This window comes from Sturnira hondurensis, unplaced genomic scaffold, assembly GCF_014824575.4.
Source record: "Sturnira hondurensis isolate 20B ecotype Veracruz unplaced genomic scaffold, ASM1482457v3 Scaffold0013299, whole genome shotgun sequence".
In the NCBI taxonomy this organism is placed as follows: domain Eukaryota; kingdom Metazoa; phylum Chordata; class Mammalia; order Chiroptera; family Phyllostomidae; genus Sturnira; species Sturnira hondurensis.
Genome location: NW_028085930.1, coordinates 3,376,369 through 3,398,358, shown reverse-complemented (window position 1 = coordinate 3,398,358; position 21,990 = coordinate 3,376,369). Strand labels below are relative to the sequence as shown.

The 21,990-nt window shown below is 40.4% G+C and overlaps 2 pseudogenes; both read right to left on the bottom strand.

The window, feature by feature from the left end:
* Positions 1–5,083: 5,083 nt before the first annotated feature.
* On the bottom strand, positions 5,084–5,342 carry LOC118997504 (60S ribosomal protein L37-like; annotated as a pseudogene).
* A 4,081-nt stretch (positions 5,343–9,423) lies between these two features.
* On the bottom strand, positions 9,424–9,769 carry LOC118997486 (SS18-like protein 2; annotated as a pseudogene).
* Positions 9,770–21,990: the final 12,221 nt, after the last annotated feature.

Here is a 21,990-nt window from a genome sequence, read left to right as displayed (position 1 = left end):
TTACTGAACAAAGTTGGGGTATAAGAGCTTGACCATCTTCGCCAACTTGGAACAATTCTGAAGGTCAATTTTATACTCCAATCCCCCTTTCGGACCTGCATACAGCTTAATTTCTTCCTCTGCCCAATCCTGCTTCCTCTTCCTCCCTTTCACAAGTGTTAATAGGCTCAAGGGCACACCTTAATAAACATTCTACCTGTTAAATTCTATCTCACAGTCTGGTTCCCAGAAACCCAACATGTGACAGTTTGTGCTAGGAGTAAGATCTGAGTAAGCAAGCACTAAAATGGGCTTTCAGAGCCTGATGATTAGCTGCTTGCCTACACTGAGACCCAAGTCACAAGTTTACAGTGGTTAAAATTTTCTTGGCTGGTGAATCAGATTGGTACACCAGTAGAAGTGTATGTATTAAGTAATATGATGTGTCAGGTATTTAAGAAATATGGGTAAAATAGTAACTATAAGGACAATGAAAATGGATGATGCTATAGGCTGAATTGTGCCCCCTCCCCAAGTTTATATGTTTAAGTTCTGATCCTAAATGTGATTGTACTTGGAGATTAGACTTTTAGGAGGTAATTAAGGTTAAGTGAAGTCATGTTAAGTAGCATCCTTATCTGATAGGATTGGTAGTCATATAAAAAAAAAGGAACCTGTCCCCCTCTCTCCCTCTCCCTCTCCCCATGAAAGAAAGGCCATGTGAGGACATAGTAAGAAGGCAACTGTCCACAAACCAGGATGTGATCTCATATTGGGAACCAAACCAGCAAATAGAAACCTTGATCGCATACTTCCCAGATCTGTGAAAAATAAATTTCTATTGTTTAAACAACCCAGTTTATGGTATTTGGTTATGGCAGTTTGAGCTCATACTGGTGACTATTCCTAAGATTGATGCACTGGAAAAAAGATAATGAAAAGCTGAGAGTGATTAATCACTCATTGAAAGCAGGATCTTGTTTGTGGCATACAAAGTAGCTCTCATCTCCTGCAAATGGGAGACTAATCTAAAGAATAAACTCCGTCAGAGCAGCTAAGCCCCAAAGATTAAACTTTTAACCAAGACAAGTAAACTAAGCCCAGATCAGTTCCCTTGTTGGGAAAGAATAAGGTTTGATATATTAGATAAGGGTGTTCCCCAAAGTGGCCCACCCTTCCCTATTAAGACCTATTCTTTCCCCATTGTTCAGGGATGATGCAGAGACCTCCTTCCATCAAGGCAACAGGTGATCTCCCTCTTCAACCCTGGCTGGTGTGGCTCAGTGAATTGAGTGCTGGCCTTCGAAGTAAGGGGTCACTGCTTTTAATTCTCAGTCAGGGTACATGCCTGGGTTACAGGCCTGGTCCCCAGAAGGGGGCATGTGAGAGGCAACCACACGTGGATGTTTCTCTCCCTCTATTTCTCCCTCCCTTCCCTTCTAAAAATAAATAAATAAAATCTTTTTAAGAAATTATTTGCTTTCAGGTTGTCTCCTGTCTAGTAGCCCTGAACTGATATTAAATCCCAATGTACTGGATATGATAATGAAGGAGAGAAACTATGAGTATACCCCCAAAGAGCTTTAATATCTAGCCAGCATGAGCTGAGAGAGTATGTGTAGAATTGAATTTTGAGGGTGCTTGATGAAAAGGAAGGAAACATTAGAACACATAAGGGAGAACTTAGGAGCACTCTCCTAGTACTCAGGATTTAATATCATAATAAGTACCTGAGGAGACAGTGTACATTTGCTGCTTGGATGGTTCCTAGAAGCATGAAAAAAGTGATTGCCCATACTAAGTGAGGTTAAAATTCCATAATTTCTGTTGCTGACAGTGGGAGAAAGAATTTAAAGGATCAGGGAATTTGTTTTGCTGGAGACTGTATACTATGTAAAGGTGGAAAGCTCACCAGATGATTCATTTACAGAAGACCAGAAGGCGACTCCGTATGTCAAGGACATAAGAAATAAACTGTTGTGAAGGACACCAATCTCCTTAATCGACTCAGTGGTGACTTTCTATAAAACTATCCAAGGTCCAGGTCACAGTAGGCCCAAGGTTAGTCATCCTCAGTTCTCAAATGTATAATCAGACTAGATATACTTCATAGTTGGCCTAGTCACCGCATTGGGTTTTTGGCCTATGAAGTAACAACTATCATAAAGGGGGAAGTCAACAGGAAGACTCTGAAACTGCCCTCTCCCCTAGCTTAGACATAAATTTAAAAAAAACAGTATTTCTAGGGAAAATAGTGGGAATTGGTGCCACGTTAAAGATCTAAAGGATGCAGGAGTGGTGATGATCCCCATCATACCTTCATTTTATTCATCAGCGTGTTCCCTGAAAAATGAGACTGATTTCCAGAAAAAGATACAAGATGTGGTATCTTTGGTAGGTGAGTGTAACATAGGTACATGGTATGCAACCATTAACCTGGCAAATATGTTCTCTTCCATCTCAGAAAGGAGAATAAAAAACAGTTCTCATTTACATGTAATAGATAACGATATACATTTATAATTTTGTCCTAGGGTTGTGTTAATTCTTCAATACTTAGTTATGACATAATTGTCGAGAACCATGAAGGGTCTAATATTTTACCCTGTTTGTAAGCTGGCAAGTAGTCTGCCACTTTTACAGTTGCTGACAGAAGGCATGAAACTCCTGGGTCAGAATCAGAAGACTTTGTTGCTCGTACTGCAGCAAACAGCATGAGGCTTATATTTACACTGATTTCCCTTGTTATTCAAGTACCATGAGGAAGATGTGGAGTGGTCTAGATAAACACTGTACATGCAGTGGGTTTGCATCGTAGCTGAGGTACTCTGAGTTTAGAGAACACAAAACTTATATCAAACAATCTGCCCAAACTTTTCCCCAGAGGGAGATATTATTTTACTGGACCGTAAACAAAGCTCTCTTAGTTCTGTAAAGAGACAACAAATCTATCTTCTAAGGCTGTTCACTATGCAAACATCCTTGGAATGATAGTTCAGAGCAAAAGCTTTTGGTGTCTGTTCACAAGATGTGCAGAAACACGAGAGTTGGAAAAATTGTCTCCCAACTCTGAGCTCTACAGGATTGAAGGTACTGGTCTTCAAAGGGAAAACAAGTTTACCAGGGGAATATAGAAAGACTTTTGCTGAGCTACACACTATGGCTGTGAACCTAAGCTATTTGTGCTATTTGAGTCCAGAGACCAGCAGGCCAAAAGAGGAGTCAACATTCAGGCACAGGTTACATAGTGGAGGCATGGAAGAATATGTTTGGCGTTCAGGTTATCCAATTGGACACCTTTTGGTGCACGTCCAAAGAGTGTCCAGCTTTGACAATAAATGATCAAGAGTAGCAATGCCAGCCCAAGAATAGGATGACCAGGATGAGGGTCATGCTATCAGGTAAGCCTCTGAGACCAACAGAGTTGATAGCTGAGGATAAGAGGAATCTAGAATGGATAGTGGAATAGGGAGACAATGTGTATCAGGTATAGCCCCTGAGACTTGCTGTAGGAGTTATAGTTTATCCTATTAACCTTCCTTTTAATGGTTTCCCACAAGAAAAGATGCCACTCTAACATGGTGTTGCTGCTCCCAGAACAAATATGAAAAAGAGTGTCTGAATAGAGCAAGAAGTAGACTATAGTCATCACTGTAATATGCTGCCCAGATCTCTCTGTAGTGAAGGATTGTTATCCCAACTTCTAGGAAGGCTATTAGGTCCTTTAAGGGTTGCTTCAGCTGCAGCAAGGCACGCCCCTGCCCAGGATAGTCCATAGTCAGTAACTAATTAGTGCCAAGGTATAAAAAGCCCTGGCCATCTCAGTCTACTTTGATATACTGCTGAGGGGCCATTCCATCACCAGAACTCCTTTTGAGGTCAGCTGAGGCTCTCACTGGGCTTACATGCCAGTTTAACTTTTCTCTCTATTAAATGCAGCATCTTTCCCCTGCTTTCCAAGTATGTCGATACCAAGGAGACACATTAGTAAATATCCTGCCTGTTAAAATTTATTTCAGAGTCTGCCTCTCAGAGAACCCAATCTGTCATAGCCGTTTATAGCATATCCTTATAATAGACTACTATGTATCTATTAAAAAGATACTGTGCCTCTGTATTATATGTTAGCTTGGAAGGAAACATCAAGTTGAACAAAATCAGGTTAATATACATATACTAGGGAAAAACCAGGATGCATACATTAGTGTTAATGGTAAGTATCTCTGAATAGTGATTTTTATTTCCCTTTTTATAACTCCTATATTTTCTGAATTTGTATATTTAGTATATGTTAATTTTATAATGAAAAAGTTTAATAAAACTTTTCATTTTGGAAAATCAACTTGATAGTAAATAGAGATCTCTTCCACACCTGGGACATAAATTGGTACAGACATTCTAGAAAATTATATATATATATATATATATATATATATATATATATATAATGTATATATATATATATACTTAATTCCAAGTAATTCTACTCTAAGAAAAAAATAAATAGAATTAATGAAATTGAATATGTATAAAGATATTTATCATAGCTTTACTTATTTAGTCAAAAAGGAAAAGAAAAAAGAAACAGCATAAATGATGCACATACATACACAAGTATGTGTGTATACATTTTTATAGTCACTCAAAATTCTTTGTTTTCAAAGAATATTGACATGAAAATATCACAATAAGATAATAGTAAATGGTAGAAATTACTACAAGATTGTGCATATAGGTTGATAGCAATTTTGACATTATCTTAAGGGTTGTTTCTTATTGGTATATGTATACATGGCTATGTATGTATCCATACACATACATATACTCACACTACAGGAAAAGACTGGGAGAAAATATATCAAAATGTTAACAATGGATATTTCCAAATATTAAAATTGCAGGTCCCTTTAAAAATACTTTACCTCTTCTAATTAAAAAATAATATACATGCACATTGTTAAAAAAAAGAGCATTACATTGCAAAGGGTATATGCAAGTGATACAAAACCTTCCTCACATTCCAAACCCCCAGATCCATCCCTAGCAGAACCATTTTTACATATTTTTTAAACCAGAATGTTGATTGCCTGACTAATTGAACTCTTTAAAATAAACTGGATACTGCAACATTTGCCCTCTTGGGTTTAGGTATTGTTCCTTTATAGTATCTATGCCTGAATGGGCAGTATACAATTTTTAGGTGTTCTGTTATTTAGCCTTGGCACTCCAGTTACATTTCCTCTTGGCAGGTAGCCACACTTGCCACAAGTGAACTTTTGAAGGTTGTAGGCCTTTGTACCACAGCCATGACACAGCACGTGCATCTTGTAGTGCTTTCCAAATGATGATGTCCCCTTCGTCATCTTGTTTCTGCAGCTGAGACCAAAGAGAGTCGTTTTTACAGATTTTTAATGTCTGATTTCAGAAATATTATGCCCATATTAGCATAAAGGTATATAATATCTCTTTCACACTTTTTAAATTTTTACACAAATGACAGAGCATATATTAACTTTGTCCTGTATATTTATTTCTAATAACAGTAATTTATATATAACTACTGTGTTTCTGATGGCTGAATAGTACAGTGGAAACTCAGTTCTTGAAGTTAGTTATTTTGGAAAACTGTTCCAGAAGTGATTTGTTCAAAAACCGAAAACCGAATCGCCTTTGTTTGTTGCCTCACAGACGTGTGACTGATTACAGAGTACAGTGTGAAGGGTTTGTCAGACAGAGATTTGAGACCTAAAGTTTTGTTAGACAACAGAGACATTTTTTCTGTGAACAACTTGTTCAAGAACTGAATTGTTTGAGAATCAAGACATTTGAGAACGAAGGTTTGACTGTATTTCGTTGTATGAATGTAACATGTGTGTTAGGCCGGAGGCACTCAAGAAACCAGACAGACACAGCGAGCTAAGGAGCAGGGTTTTTTAGTGGGGAATAAGAAGGGAAGTGGAGCCAACCAAGGGAGGTTAGGACTCATGGGGGAAAGTGGGAGCAACCTAGGGAGGTTGGGGAGCCAACCATGGAAGGTTAAGACTCACTCAGTTGTTCTTAGGGCAGGGTTTTTAAGTGCAAACCCCCTCGAAGGGTAGCTGGTTGGGGTGTCAGAGTCTGATTGGCTAGAGCTGGTTTCTGGATGCCATTTTTCTTGATACACCTTGTCAAGCTCAAGTTAAAGCTGCATCCTGTTATATCAGATAGGCCCCAGTCTTAGCCAGGCATCTGTTTGTCCTAGGTAGGGTCAACAGGCAGCTTCCCAGGCAGGCATTTTCCCAGGCTACAGTTTCCCACAGTACAGTTAGTTTTCTTGTCTGGTGATTTTCCATTTCTCCTAGGCCTAGCTAGGTCTGCCAATGTGGACATTTAGGTTATCTTTGGCCTTTCACAGTTAAAAAGTTGCTGGTTTGATCCCCAGTCAGGTAACATACAAGGAGCAACCAATGAATGTGTGGATAGGTGAAACAACAAAATCGATGTCTTTCTTTCTCTCTCCCTATTTCTCTCTCTCTAAAATTAAAAAAATCATAAATAAATAAATAATTCTTATACATCCATCTTTTCAAGCATATGGGGCACATTGGGAGAATAAATTGAATTGTTGGATCAAAGTGTAACAAAGAGGTCTGGCCAGATCACTGGGGAGCATGGGCAGGAAGCTGGGAGCAGTGTGAGAGCCTACACTCCCCAAAAAGACCCTCAGAAGGGGTTGGGAAGTGCCCACTGATATTGCAACCAAAACCATGTAACAGCCTTTCCAAATCCTCAGGTGGCAAACAGTAAACAAGCTAGTGTGGCCATCCATTGCCCCAGCAACTGGGCAGTATGCATGACACGGCCAGAGGCAGCTTGCACAGAGCCTGTGCAGGGATGAAAAGGTCACAACACACGTGTAACAAAGTGACACCTCACCCCAGGCAGAGACACTGTGCCCCTGCACAGCTAGAAAATCCTTCTACCCACTTCTGGATCATGGAGGCAGGGGGAGGGACAGAGACATAGTGTAGGCTGATGCGCATGGTGGATGTTGGCCCAAATTGGCTTGGAATTTGGGCACTCCCACAGCATGTAGGATTTGGGGGGAAAGATTTGAAACAAAAGGCTCATAGAAGCCCTTCCCTTTGTGCATTCCCATCATTTGCATAGTCAGAAGCCAGTAGCAGAGGTTCCATCCCATGTACGGGATGAGCACTCTTTCAGCGTCAGACCCACCAGACACTAGGCCCCCACTGGGGCTCTTGCATTGCTCTGCCCACATGGTCTGGAGCATCTCGCTAGTGGTGGGTTTGAGCAGAATGCTGTGGTCTTGCACCACATGGCTTGGCTCTTGGATCCCACACTTGCCCTAAGAGCAGCACATAGACACAGGCTGGGAATATTCCTCAGCCCCAAGGGCACAAGCAGCCTTGGATGTCAGAGCCCAGCAGACTGAGGCCTTCCCACAACAGGCTTCAGTGATCTAGCAGTGCGTCCTGGCAGTGGGAGAGGGAGGAAGCTGTGACAGGGCAATGGAGATGCTGGCCTCATAAATGCATGCTCCAGAAAGAGAGAGCCTGGAGCTGGAGAGACAGAGATGCATCCATGTAGTGGCCTTGGACTACAGATAAGAATGGAGTAAGGGTGTCTTGGAGCATGGATTTGGATTTCAGTCTTTTGGGGAACAAAGGGATTTCTGTGGTTTGCAGAAGAGAATAGTTTGGAGCAGGGGAGTCCCCAGCTTCCCCAAATTGGTCACCCTGTTAATAAAAACCTTTTCTCTTCCCCAACAATCTGTTTTATGGTTGTATATTGTGGCAGGTGGCCAAATCCCACTTTGCCCTGTAACAAAGTATATGTAGATTTAAAATTTATATCATGATTTTTAGTTGCCCTTCAAAGAGAGAGTACCAATTTATTTATTTATTTTTTATTTTAAACATCAATGTGTGGTTGCCTCTCATGTGTCCCCCACTGGGGACCTGGCCTGCAACCCAGGCATGTGCCCTGACTGGGAATAGAACCGCGATGGTCTAGTTCGCAGGCCCACACTTAATCCACTGAGCCACACCAGCCAGGGCAGAGAGAGTACCAATTTATATCTGAAATCTAAGAACAATAATAACAAAAAAAAACAGGATCCAAAACTAAACATGCATATGATTTCATCTTTCCTAAAAAATTGAACTATATTGGGGGGAGTGGTATGGAGAAAAATTGAACTATATGAGTCATGACAGGCATGGCTCAGTTGGTTGAGCATCATCCCACAAAGCAAAAGGTCACCGGTTCAGTTCCCAGTCAGGGCTCATAACTGGGTTGTGGGCTAGGTCCCAGTTGGGGCATTAGTGAGAGGGAGTTGATCAATGTTTCTCTCACACAATATTTCTCTCTCTCTCTTCCTCCCTTCCTTCCTCTCTCTCTAATAAATAAATAAATAGATAGATAGGTAAAATTTTTAAAAAATGAACTATATGATATGAATAACAAAAACAATAGAAGAAACTATACAAAATGTTATGGTAGATTTTTCGAGGTATTAGAATTATAGACAATATTTATTTTCTCTGTTTTTGGACATGTTCCAAATTTTCTATAGTAAACACACTATTATAGTCAGAGAAAAAAATGCTTTTTTCTTTTTAAAGATTTTATTTATTTGCCTTTAGAGACAGGGAAGGGTGAAAGAGAGGGAGAGAAACATCTATTGGTTGCCTCTTACATGGTCCCAAGTCAGGACGGAACCTGCAACCTAGACATGTGACCTGTCCAGGAATTGAACTGGGGACCTTTTGCTTTGGGGGTTAACACTCAACCAAGCTATAATGCCACATCGTTCAGGGTTTGTATGCTTTTCTTTTGTTAATTTGTCATTTGTTATAGAAGCCTAGCTGAGAGTATTAAAAGACTAGAAGAAAAAAGATATTTGTCCTTCCCTCCCCTATAACATCATCTATCATTATATAATATTAGATAATAATTAGGGATTACTATGAATTTTCTTAGCAGTGATAATAGTTTTGTTACCTGTATTTTTAAGTTTCTACAGTTTTCCTAGAAAAGGAAATGGAACACTTAATACATAAAAATTTCTATACCTCACGATCAATCTTGTGGAAAGGCAAGCTTTATTTCGCAGCAATCCAGAAAGAGCAGTCGAGGGGTCCACAACTACAAACTGAGAGAAAGGAGAACACAGTTACATGTTTAGCTGGCAGGGTCTCAGTCAGGAGTCTCACCAGTTCCTACTGATCGCCAAGCACCTGCTCAGTTGCCTTTTCAGGTTGAAACTACAAAGGTAGACTTAAAGATACCCATAATATCTTTATTATCCAAACACCTATTTCAGGAGAGAAAACACCTGGAGACTACTTAACTGGGGGAATCAGCTTAATTATTAAAAATAAATATTTACATTGAAATACAGTTAATTTAGTGGCTTTCTTTACACTTACTCTTTCAAAAGAGCCACAAGGATTTCCTTCATGTTTGCAGCAGTTGAGTTGGTAAAGATCCTGTCTCCATTTCACAGGAAATGGATTACATTCAATTACTCTTCACATCAGCTGGCTGGAAGATTATTCCATTAATTCTGAAGGACTGGTTGGGTTGATCCTGGCAATGGTGCCAAACAAATAAGATTTCCAAGTAACACATGCTAGTATGGGACACACTCATTCACCAGGCCTTTGTTCTGATACTCCGTGATACACTAGATAAGCTGGTCATTCACCTTCAGGAGTCACTGGATCATCTCCTGGCTGACTTGGGCCTTACCTCTCAGCCAGTCTGGTACAAAGACCACAGACATTGCAGGAAGCCAGGTTGGAACTTGGTCTCTAAAAATGTTTTCAAAACTAAAAAATATTGAATGTATTATACATTTCAATCTATTTGTTTGTAGAAACTGAACAGTACCACAAACATAATTTTGTATTTGACTTCCAAAGCTATAAAATACTTGCATTTAATTACAACATACCATGAAGAGAAATGACTTATTAAAACACTAATATTAATATTTCAATAATGAAAACTATTAAAATAATTATAGTGAATTTTCACTGCTAAAAGGATTCTTTTAATTTAAGGCTAAAGCACTGAATGATTCTTTTAAATAAATGGTCTTTGAGCACATATGCCATAAGCAGACATCTAGAACTAGAAAGAGAACATGAGACCAAAGTACATGAGGCCTCCCACTAGAAAGAGTGAAGCTTAGGGTATCCGCATGTGCCTTCCAGAAGCTGAGACCAAGGTGAACTGTGAATTCTGAAAAAGGGATTTCTCTTCTTGACAGAAGGCTAGGAGAACCTTGGAATGGAGCAGTTCCTATATGTCATGCTTTCATTCATTTAATAAATATATTTTCATGTCTATTATATGTAAAGTACCACATTGGCTGATAGGGAGACAATGATGAACAAGACAGACACAGTTCCTGCCCTTGTAGAGATTTATGTTCTAGTAGAGGGTAAAAGCTTTAAACAGCTAATTATACAAGGAGGGACCCCCAAAACAAAATTTATTTATTAAAAAATGTGTTTAAGTTTCACATTTACATATTTCAACTTCAGTCACCTTCAAAGTACTGTCCATTTGATGCAATACACCTATTGAGATGGTTTTTTTCACCCTTCAATCAGTTTTTGAACTTGTCGATTTTGACGGCTTTTAGTACTTCTGCCAGTTTTTGTTTCACCTTTTCTACATCAGCAAAACATTTCCCTTTGAGAACTCTTTTCATCTAGGGAAACAAAAAAAAAGTAACTTGGGGCAAGATCAGGTCACTAGGGAGGGTGGGAGATGGGGTTTGTGCCATTTTTGGTCAAAAATTGGTGAACACTCAATGCAGGTGTGGTCATAAATCACCCATCATAAAATGGGCAAACACTTCAAAGACTCTTCAAAAAAAAATTCACTGAAACCTAATATAGCCTCTCACAACAATGTCAGCTGGTACATCAATACAGATTGGTTTCTAGAACACTCACCTAGTAGGGAAAGCCTGTACTACAATATGCCTGCCCTCCAGAAGATAATTCTGGTTTTTGTTGGGTCTCACCTTGTGTAATAACTACTTATATAATAAACTAATTATGTAATCACTAGTTATATAACTAATTATTATAAATGCTTTGAAAAAGCACAGGATTCTATAAAGGCACATAATGGAGACACCCAACTGGTTTGAGGGTCCTTAGAAAGGCAACTTCAAAGAAATGGTGCTTTCGCCGAGACCTGAAGAAGATGGGTTGCTTGTAAGAGGTACTTGTGCAGTTGTCTTCCCAACTGTGTTCTCTGATGGCAGGTTGGAAACAGGATTTACTCCGCTGATATTGGAAAATGCTAAATCAAGGATTCTTCTCCACTTTAGCCACTGAGATCCATTTTTTAAATATTTACCAACACATCACTGCTATGAATGTATTTTTGTCACGGCAGGGACTCAGTTGCAGGGCTCTAGATGCTCTCTTTATCTGAGAGTAGAGGTAGGGGGAGAGTGGTAGTGGAATTCAGTAGGTCTCTGAGTTTAGTAAGGAATTTTCACTTTACCTTTGCAAGATCCATCATGGTTTTGAGAGGAAAGCACTGACCTTGTCTCAGAAAAATACATGATAGACTCATTCCCATAAGTGATTTTTAAAACTATAATCTGTTCTGTATGTTAGGTACTATGATTGATTCTATATTTTATTTGATCATGCAGACTTCCTACCATGAATCCAAGTCTATAGGTAACTGTCAGCTTTTGTTTTACCCTTGCCTTATCCCAGCTATTCAAATCAACTATTCAGCTATTTGCAGATTGCCCACCCATCCTCTGGGATTATAAAAGGCTGACAAGGAAGGTCAGTTGGGTGGCCCTTATTCCAGAAGTCAGTGGGATTAGGAATAGTCTTTGGCTGCTTCTTCTTAGCTTCTGTAGGGTAGTATCTTGTCAATTCCAACTAGAAAGAAGGCCTGCTGGCTCACAGACCTCCATCTGGAAGGTCTATAGATGCACTTGGCCACTCTGTTCCCACCCCAGCCCCCTTTCCTCAATCAGTGAGGCCAAGGTGGAAGACAGTCTTGTACCTCAGCAGCCTACTGGTACATACTTAGATGCTTTCCCTAGCCACATCCATTATCTGGGGCAGGTCTCTTGCACTTTTCTTGCCTGACTAATTTGCAGATGACTTTCTACAATGACCCTGCTCTAAATGATACTGCTACTGTCTCTACCCATGAGATGACCTAAGCATCTTACCAGAGGGTGGGACTATCCTTGAAACTCAGAATTCAGGCAGTCATAGGGCCTTCAGTGGACAAGGTCACATGCTCGCCTTAAAAGCTCTAGCTACTACCTCTTCACTTGAGGGATTTCCCAGGCTCCTTCTCTTATATGTTTTTTTCAGTTGTCCTGATTTTATTTTATTTTTCTTCTTCTGCTTGTTACCATTAATATATATTCTTTCTCTCTCATTCTCTCTCTCTTTTCCCCTCCCCCTTATTCCTCTGCATAGACTTAAATAATCATCTAGCTGTTCACCTTTTATGATTAGAAATTTATACAGAAAATTTCAAATGTGTACAAATTTTGAGAGAATTGTAAAATGCTGAGTATATCTTCATGAACCCAAGACCCAGCTTCAAAATTAGTTTATATATATCCCCTACACACTTTCCCAATACCTCTGCTTTTAAACGGAAGAGGAAAGTCTGAAACTAAACTTTTTTCTAACTTGAAGACAGGTAATAATAATATGCAAAACCTTCTCCCCATCAGCCCACCCTTTGTGTACCACTCTAGTGAACATCCCCACTCTCCACCTGGGAGTCCATGTCAACTCCTCTCCTTAATCCTCAACCATCCAGTTGATCAAATCCAGCTGGTCCTGCCTCCTCTCTATTCCCCATCACTGTTCTGGTTCATGCCTCAGCATGTCTCTCCTGAACTTGCCTTCCTGCACTCCTGCACACTGACATGAAATTTGGGACACTTCTGAGACAACTAACATTATGGGTTTAGTGTGTTTAAAATTATCTTTTGCTGTGTACAAGTTACTCCAAAACTTAGTGGCTTCAAATAACACACATATATCATCTTATAGTTTCTGTGGGTCAAAAATCTGGGTACAGCTGAGCTGGGTCCTCTGCTCACTGTTTCTCCTAAGGCTACAATCATGGTGTTGATCTGGGGACTCTAATCCCATTTGAAAGTTCAACTGGAGAAGGATCAGCTCCCAGGCTCACACTTGGGTTGTTAGTAACAGTCAGTTATTCATGGGCGGTTGGACTGAGAGCCTCAGTTCCTTGCTGGCTGTTAGCTAGAAGCTGTGTCCGGTTCCTTGCCACATTAGCCTCTACTACATGGCTGCTTACTTAAAATGTTCAAGCCCAGAGGCAATAGAGAGAGTCTGCTAGCAAATTACAATATTTTATAACTTAATAATGTAAGTGACATCCTCATCTATGCCATAAAATCAACTCACTAGGCCAAGCCCAAATATACAGGAAGGAAATGATGCAAGGGTATAAATACCAGTATTTGGGGATCATTGAGGGTCAGTTTAGAAGTTGACCACAGTAGGACAGGAGAGAGGTTTTCACAATGGCCAAAGAGCAGAACTAAAAAGAAAGCTGAGGCATGGGGAGAGCTTACAGTTTTCTCATGTCTACATAGACATGAGGCCTAAAGTCCAACATATAGAAACTAAGGGTAGGAGACTGGTGAACAAGAGCAAGCAGCAGAAAGTTCTGCAGTGAAATACCGCACAGAATGCAATTATGTTCCCTGTAAGTTTTCTTGCTGGAAGAAACATTGGCTGCCAACTGTATATACATTGCATTTTCACAGGGAAGTGGAGTTTATGTCACTAAAACACAGAAGCATTTCCCAACTTTTTTTTTAACTTCACTGACCATTGTTTTTGTCTCCTTCAAGAGGCTAACCTTCTTTGACTACCTCTGAAATGTGGGTGTTACCTAGGATTGAGAATTGTGCTCTTTTTCCCTCCCTCTTATTTTTCATAGTTCCTTCACCCTCATACCATTAACAACGCAGAAAAAAAAACTTCATTAGTTCTCACTTCTCTAAATGCCTATTTAAAAATACCCAGCTGTTTATTGGAACATTGCCACCAAGATAAAACACCATAATCCTCAACTTAATGTGTCTCAAGCCAGAATTATCTGTCCCTTAAAACCAATCTTTCAAAAACAAACACAGAGGAAATCATTAATCACAGTTACTGATTAACTTTGGAATGAGGTATTGGATTAGGGCTTCAGATTGGGAGAAATTTTTACTTTTCATGTTAAAATTGTCTATGCAATTTTTACTCTTCACAAGGAGCATGTTTAATATAAAAAATAAAATAATTAAAAAGGAGATCATACTTTAAACGCAGCAAGTCCTTCCTCATGAATTAAGCTGTTTTGTTTCTAGTCATGACACCCCATCCCTACTCATCCAGACTCTGCCACCTCTGTGATTTTTCCCTCCTTCAGGGTCTAAGGTGCTGGACAAAGGTCACTTTCTGTTGTGACAATAGTGAGGGGTGATCAGCATATAAACTAAAAAAAAATTGAGGAAGAAGACCTAATAACCCTAATTAGAATGGGCCTATGGTCAGGGACATAAGGCAGAAATTCTTGACGTAACTGTTGATAATGTTGGATAACATGTCATTTTTACATTTGTCAAAAACCATTGAACCCCAATATAAACTATGGACTTTGTGTAATAATTATGTGTCAATATAGGTTCATCAGTTCTAACAAATGAACCACTCTGGTGTGGGATTTTGATGTGGGAGAAGCTGTGTTTATGGTGGGCAAGGAATATATGGGAAATCTCTGTACCGTCTGCTCAATTTTGCTGTGAATCTAAACTTGCTCGAAAAAGTGTCTATTTAGAAGTTGAAAAAATATGAGAACAGTTTATATCTCAAATCAACTTTTTCGAGAAGCAGATCTGAGATGGAGTTTACTGTGAAGGATGTTTATTGGGAAGTACTCTTAAGATCACCTCCTGCTGAAATAAGGAGAAGGAAGCAGGAGTTGACAGAGGGAGGAATGAAAGTGTGACGCAAGGCTAATGGTTGCCTTGGCCCCTCAAAGGAAATTTCAGAGTGAGAATGTTGGGTGGAGGTGGCAAGGCCTTTATTTTCTGTAACTTTATTCATTGAGTATGGCTAGCCCTGAAAGACTGACCATGGGAGAAGCTAATCTCCTTGAAGGGGCTGATGGCTGAATGCTGCCTGTCAAAGCACTTCCAACAGCTGGTACAGCAATCCTTCATTGAAAGGGATCTGAGTGATATATCACCACATCCATGACATTCATGAAGGAGAAACTCACAGAGTTGAATGGCCCAGCTGTCCATGAGAAAGATGGTAGACTTTGACACTATACTTAAGAAAAGTAAAAATACAGTTGGAGAATCCTAACTTCAAATATTTTTTAAAAATTTTATTGTATGTCTTCCATTACCATTTAGTCCCCTTATATCTCCCTTCCCCTCAACTTCAAATATTAAAAGCTCTATTCTAATTTCTGACACATCACTAACTAGTCCTTCCAAAATATTGCTGCTACTAAGAGGAGGATATGTCTTAGAAATAACATTTTCAAACTTTGAGTTATGGAGAGGAGAAAGGGGAGTAGTTAACTGGCCAAACCCAAATTCATAGTTTGTATGTTTTTTAATTTGTGTTTTCTCTTGCACTCTTGATTCTGGCACTATTCATGTTTACTTCTAGAAACTCATTACTGGTTAATTCTTCAGTCTTCCTGACAGCAAAAAAAAAAAAAAAAGGAGCATGTAAGCATATGTTCCATATTTCTTAATGGAATCTTCTTGTGGCCTTCTGCCTGCTGCCTCCTTGAAATGCAAGAAATACAAGCTAAGACTTCTGGCCAACATGTAGGCCTAGATAGATATACTCTGCCCCTCACACAACCAAAAGAAGGACAACAACAATTTAAAAACAAAAAACAACCAAAACAGACAAAAAAATCGAACTGTAAGGAAGTCCGACAACCAAGGAATTAAAGAAGATACACTCATCTAGACTGTTAGGAGGGGTGGAGACCGGCACACAGAGAGGACCTGGGTGGGCAGGGCAGTGGTTGGTGAACCCAGTGCTGTATTGTGGAGCGGGATGCACAAGACTGCGACGGCAGGTGATGGAGAAGGTGGTTGAGCAGGTGGTCCCACATTCGAACCAAGATGAGCTAGGAATAATTGGGGAGTAAGACAGACTGCACAGCCCAGAGTTCCAGCGTGGGAAAATAAAGCCTCAAGCCACTGATTGAAAATACCTGTGGGGGTTGAGGCGGCAGCCAGAGAGATTACCAGCCTTGCAGGAGAGTTCATTGGAGAGACCCACAGGGTCCTAGGACGTATACAAACCCACTCACATGGGAATTAGTACCAGAAGGGCCCAATTTGCTTGTGGGTATCAGGGGGAAAGTGACTGAAAGCCATCAGAGGATGGATCAAGTGCCATTGTTCCCTCTCAGACCCCTCCCCCCCACACAGCGACACTACCCAGGGATGTGGGTTGCCCCACCCAGGTGAACACCTAAAGCTCCACCCCTCGCTATGTATCAGGTGATCAAGACAAAAAAAAAAAATGACCCAAATGAAAGAACAGATCATAGCTCCAGAAAAAATACAACTAAGCAACCAAGAGATAGCCAACCTATCAGATGCACAGTTCAAAGCACTGGTGATCAGGATGCTCACAGAATTGGCTGAATTTGGTCGCAAATTAGATGAAAAAAATGAATGCTATGCTAAGTGAAATGAAGGAAAATGTATAGGAAACCAATAGTGATGGGAAGGAAACTGGGACTCAAATCAATGGAGTGGACCAGAAAAAAAGAAAGAAACATCTAATAAAAAAAGAATGAAGAAACAAGAATTCAAAAAAATGAGGAGAGGCTTAGCAATCTCCAGGACATCTTTAAACATCCCAATATCTGAATTATAGGGGTACCAGAAGGGGAAGAGGAAGAGCAACAAGTGGAAAACTTATTTGAACAAATAATAAAGGAGAACTTCCCCAGTCTGGCAAAGGAAATAGAATTCCAGGAAGTCCAGGAAGCTCAGACAGTCCCAAAGAAGGTAGACCCAAGGAGGAACACACCAAGGCACATCATCATTACATTACCAAAGATTAAAATGAAGGAGAGAATTCTAGAAGGAGTAAGAGAAAAGGAGACAATTTTCTGCAATGGAGTTCTCATAAGACTGTCAGCTGATTTTTCAAAAGAGACCTTACAGGCAAGAAGGGGCTGGAAAGAAGTATTCCAAGTCATGAAAGGCAAGGGCCTGCATCCAAGATTGCTCTAACCAGCAAAGCTTTCATTTAGAATGGAAGGGCAGATAAAGTGCTTCTCAGATAAGGTCAAGTTCAAGGAGTTCATCATCACCAAGCCCTTACTACATGAAATGTTAAAGGGATTTATCTAAGAAAAAGGAGTTGAAAATATGAACAGTAAAATGACGCCAAACTCACAGTTATTAACAACCACATCTAAAACAAAAGCAAACTAAGCAAACAAGTAGAACAGAAACAGAACCACAGAAATGGAGATCACATGGAGGTTATCAATGGGAATGGGAAGGGGGGAGAGGGGGAAAAGGTACAGAGAATAAGTAACACAGATGGCAGGTAGAAAATAGACAGGGGGAGGGTAAGAGTAGTATAGGAAATGTAGAAGCCAAATAACATATGTATGACCTTTGGACATGAACTAAAGCGGGGGAATGTGAGTAGGAGGGGGTGTGCAGGGTGGAGGGGAGAGAAGGCGGGGAACGGGACAACTGTAACAGCATAATCAATAAGATATATTTTTTAAAAAAAGAAATACAAGCCAAAACAGGCTGTGAGTGCAGCTCAGCCTGCATTCACAGAGTGCAACTCCAGTCTCTAGGAAGGGCATCTCTCAGTTTCCATGTAGCCAGGAGGCAGGACCAATAGGTTAGCACAGAAGATGGCCCTTGTTCTGTCCTCTTTATGATTCGAGTAGAACGTTCAAACACTGTGAGACTCCAGGGAGAAGTGGCAGAGGGCACAGGACTTCCTGACCTCCAGAGATGGTAGGAGTCTAGAGGGTTATCTTAGACTCCATAAACTGGGATACACTGGGTAATCACCAGGCAGAGTTTCTGTTTGTACATCTCTTACAGTGTGGCTGACCTTGTAAAATATATTCTTTCTTTGGCAAAAGAATTTTAGTCTCTTTCCTTGGCGAAAGAACTTGGAGAGCCTGGTGCCCTGAACACGCCCTCAATTTCAGTTATGAGGTTTGGATTCTACTCCCCAAACCTTTGATCTCACTTTATCTCTCCTCTGAAGTAAGAGAATGGGACTCCATGACTACTAAGTCTCCTTCCAGCTGAGAGAGCTTATATGTGCTGAAAAGAACTGGATGCACTGCTGTGGAGGACACCCTGGTAGGCAGAGGAAAGAACACCAACCACAATTTAGGAGACCTGACTCCTAGCTCATTCTTTCATTAACCACCTTGGTGACCTTGAGCATTTCATTCAATCTTTCAATCTCCAATGAAAAATGGAGATAATATAACATTTTATAATACATACTTCAAGACACTATAGGGATTAAATGAGATAATTTATGTAGATTCTTTATCAGTCTTTTTTGTCCTTCTTACTTAACTATCTATTGGTCTTGCTATGAGAGAAAAAAGTTAGTTGGCACTACTTTGCTGTTAGGCTCCAAAATTCAGCACCTGCTATAGAGAAGCTTCACCTGCTTTGCTAGGGTTAAGCCATGAACTTGAAGAATAATGTTTTTGGAGTAGACCCTGAAGAGAACCAAAGGTCACGTGTCCAGTAGAACCTCAAAACAGCTCAGATATTATGAGGCTCTATGCACAAAGCTGGTTGCACCACACAAGTCCCCCTATGAACTGAGGGGAAGGACAAGGAAATTTCAGTAAATGTAGTAAGAGTGCAATAGCATTGGTAGGCTGGAATATTCCGAGAATCATCAGTGTACATAAATATCAGTGAGCTCTAGTCACAGTAATTCTGTGTAGCACATCAACCCATGCTTGTTTACTCTTGCTGTGTGCCTGGGAGTTAGCTAATCTAGATGGAATTTGGTTGGCTGGCTTTACTTCAAGCTGTAGGTTCACCTGTGCTTGGCTCCTCATTGAGAATAAGGCTCAGTCCTCGCTGGTGTGGATTAATGGATCAAGTGCCAGCCTGAAAAGTAAGGGATCACTGGCTAAATTCCCAGTCAGGGCACATGCCTGGGTTGCGGGCCAGGTCATCAATTGGGGTGTGCGAGAGGCAGTAGATCCATATAACTCTTGCACATTGATGTTTCTCTCCTTTCACCTCTCTCTAAAAAGTAAATAAATAAAATCTCTCTTTTTTAAAGCAAGTACACTTTTTTTAAAATGAAAACAAAGAGTAGGGTCCAGATATCTTCCATATGTGTTTATTCTGGGGCTCAGGCTGATGGGGCAAACCCAACTGCAGGAGCGAATTTCAAGCTTTCAGTGGCATAATGCCTTCTAACACCCTTTTGACCAAAGCAAGTCACAGGGCTTCACACACAGAAAGGAGAAAGACATTCTGCTTCCAATGAGAGGAACTGCAAAGTCACATGGCAAAGGATATGGATGCAGGCAAAGGTAGTGAATCGGTGCCAATATATCAATCTACCATACTGCCTAAATGTCATACACATCTGTTTGATGGGTCACACACATGCGATAGGCAATTTGTGTCTATTTCAGGCAAGACTAATAATAAAACAAAGGGCCACTTGAGTTAGCTTACGTGAGGCATACATTATTGTAACAGGTCAATGGACAATGTCTTAGTCATCTGAAAACAGGAAGTGTCCTAGTGACACAGGATTGAAACTAGAAAGTCAGGATGTGAAACTACCCCTCCAGCTCTCACAAAGTTCATCTCCGCTTCTTTTGTATTTGCTTTATTAACCTGTTTCTTTGTGAGGACTGATTTCTTCTGTCTTCCCAAGGTGCCTCTTCTCCCATTATTTTAGGTTCCTACCAGCTGTGGGTTGATTTCCATTGGTTGTAATAAACTGTGGCCAGAGGTAGGATCACAGGGTGAGCAGGAGTTACGCAAGGGGTCTGAATCCTCAAGAAGGCAGTATTGGATTAGAGGCAAAAATGAACATGTCCATTTCAAAGTCCCAGAAGATCTAGGAAAAGGAGGAATGTGCCACCAGGAAATATTTCAGAAAATTAATTCTTTTAAGGAATTTATGTAAAATCTTACTGACACAGGGTCAAAACCTTTTCCTTAGTTTTGGTTCCTACTTCTCTGACCTCTCAGCATCTTCCATGAGTGCTCCGTCTTTGGCTCTCTCTTTAATATTTGTGCCCCTGGGACTCATCAACTTTCATTTTCTGCCTAACTGGACATCACTTGTAGCCCAGGTCACATGCCTTGTGCAGCTGGTTGTGAGGTTCAAACTAAGTCGTCAGGATCCTCTCTCTGTACATTTCTCTGTACTTGTTTTCTCTCAGGTGATTCTTTGTGGTCTTAAGTAGCTTTAGGTGTGCATCCTACTAATTTCACAATAAGCAAAAGGAGAGATTATTTTCCCAATAGTTCCAACAGAAGTTCCAGGGTTGAATCTCACTGTCTAAGGTTAGCTTGGTTGTGACACATGCAGTAGTAGATGCTTTTGGTGCTCCACCCCGATTCCATCCATCAGCTGGTGCGCCCCTTCCCTTCCTTACCTTCTTGCCACCACTTACATGTTTTCTTTTTTTAAAGATTTTATTTATTTATTTTTAGAGAGAAAGGAAGGGAGGGAGAAAAAGGGAGAAAAACATCAATATGTGGTTGCCTCTCACACGGCCCCTACTGGGGACCTGGCCTGCAACCCAGGCATGTACCCTGATTGAAAATTAAACCCGTAACCCTGGTGGTTTGCAGGCCCAAGCTCAACCCACTGAGCTACACTAGTCAGGGTACTTACATCTGTTTTCAGGACGTGGCTAAGCAGCTTAAACCTGTGACCTTAACTTATGAGAGTTTCCCTCGGCCCCATAGCCCAGGAATAGGGATACCTGGGGGGTTACGTTGCCTCTAACTCCAGATAAGTAATTTTCAACTGGTGTGTCATGGTAGACACGCTGGTGTGCTGCAAGATTTTTTAAAAACATGCAATACCTGAAAATTTAGTCAGGGCCACTGACCTCTCTTCCTTAAGATTGTCAAACAAGAAAATATTTTTTTGTCTAGAGGAAGGGGCCCACAGTCAACACTCTATTATTGAAACAACAGTTAACACAACAATAGTGTCCAGTGTGAATGAATCAAAATGGTACTTACCTTTTTGTCAAATTGGAAAAAATATATTTTTGTCATGCCGCAGAATTTTAGTAACTAGTTTGTGTGTGCCATGAAATGAGAGAGGTTGAAAACCACTGCTCTAGGCCGATACCTGGTACATAAGGAGTTATAAAAGGGCAGCCCCTTTGCCTCAAGGCAGAAACGACACTGTAGGGCAATTTGTGTTCCAGAGATAAGCTTCTCCTTTCCATACCCAAAATCAGGCCAAATCTGGACTTTACCTGACAGTACCTCTCTGCTTGACCCCTTCCTCTTTTCAATTCAGCTTCCCTCACTCCCTTACATGTTACTCCAAAGAGTACTCCCTGTCTTTCTTACGTCTGAATTCTTGCCTCAGTCTCCGCCTCTAGGGAACCCCATCTAAGACACGAATACATTTCTGAACCAGTTACTGAATGAGTGATTAAAGGACAGATTATGCTAATGGATAACCCAGGTCACATTCCTGAATTCCTGGATATTGTTCATCGAGGACTTTATTTGTTCACTGCTATAGCCCCTGTGTCCAGAATAGCACAGAGTAGGCATTTAGTGAATATTACTTAAATCAATTAAGATAACAATCAAGTGAGTGTGTATGTATTTATAATTTCCCAGTGAAATTGGGGGAGGGGGTAACTGTTACCAGAAGAAAGGTGAATGAGTGTAAGAATGTGAAATGAAAAAAA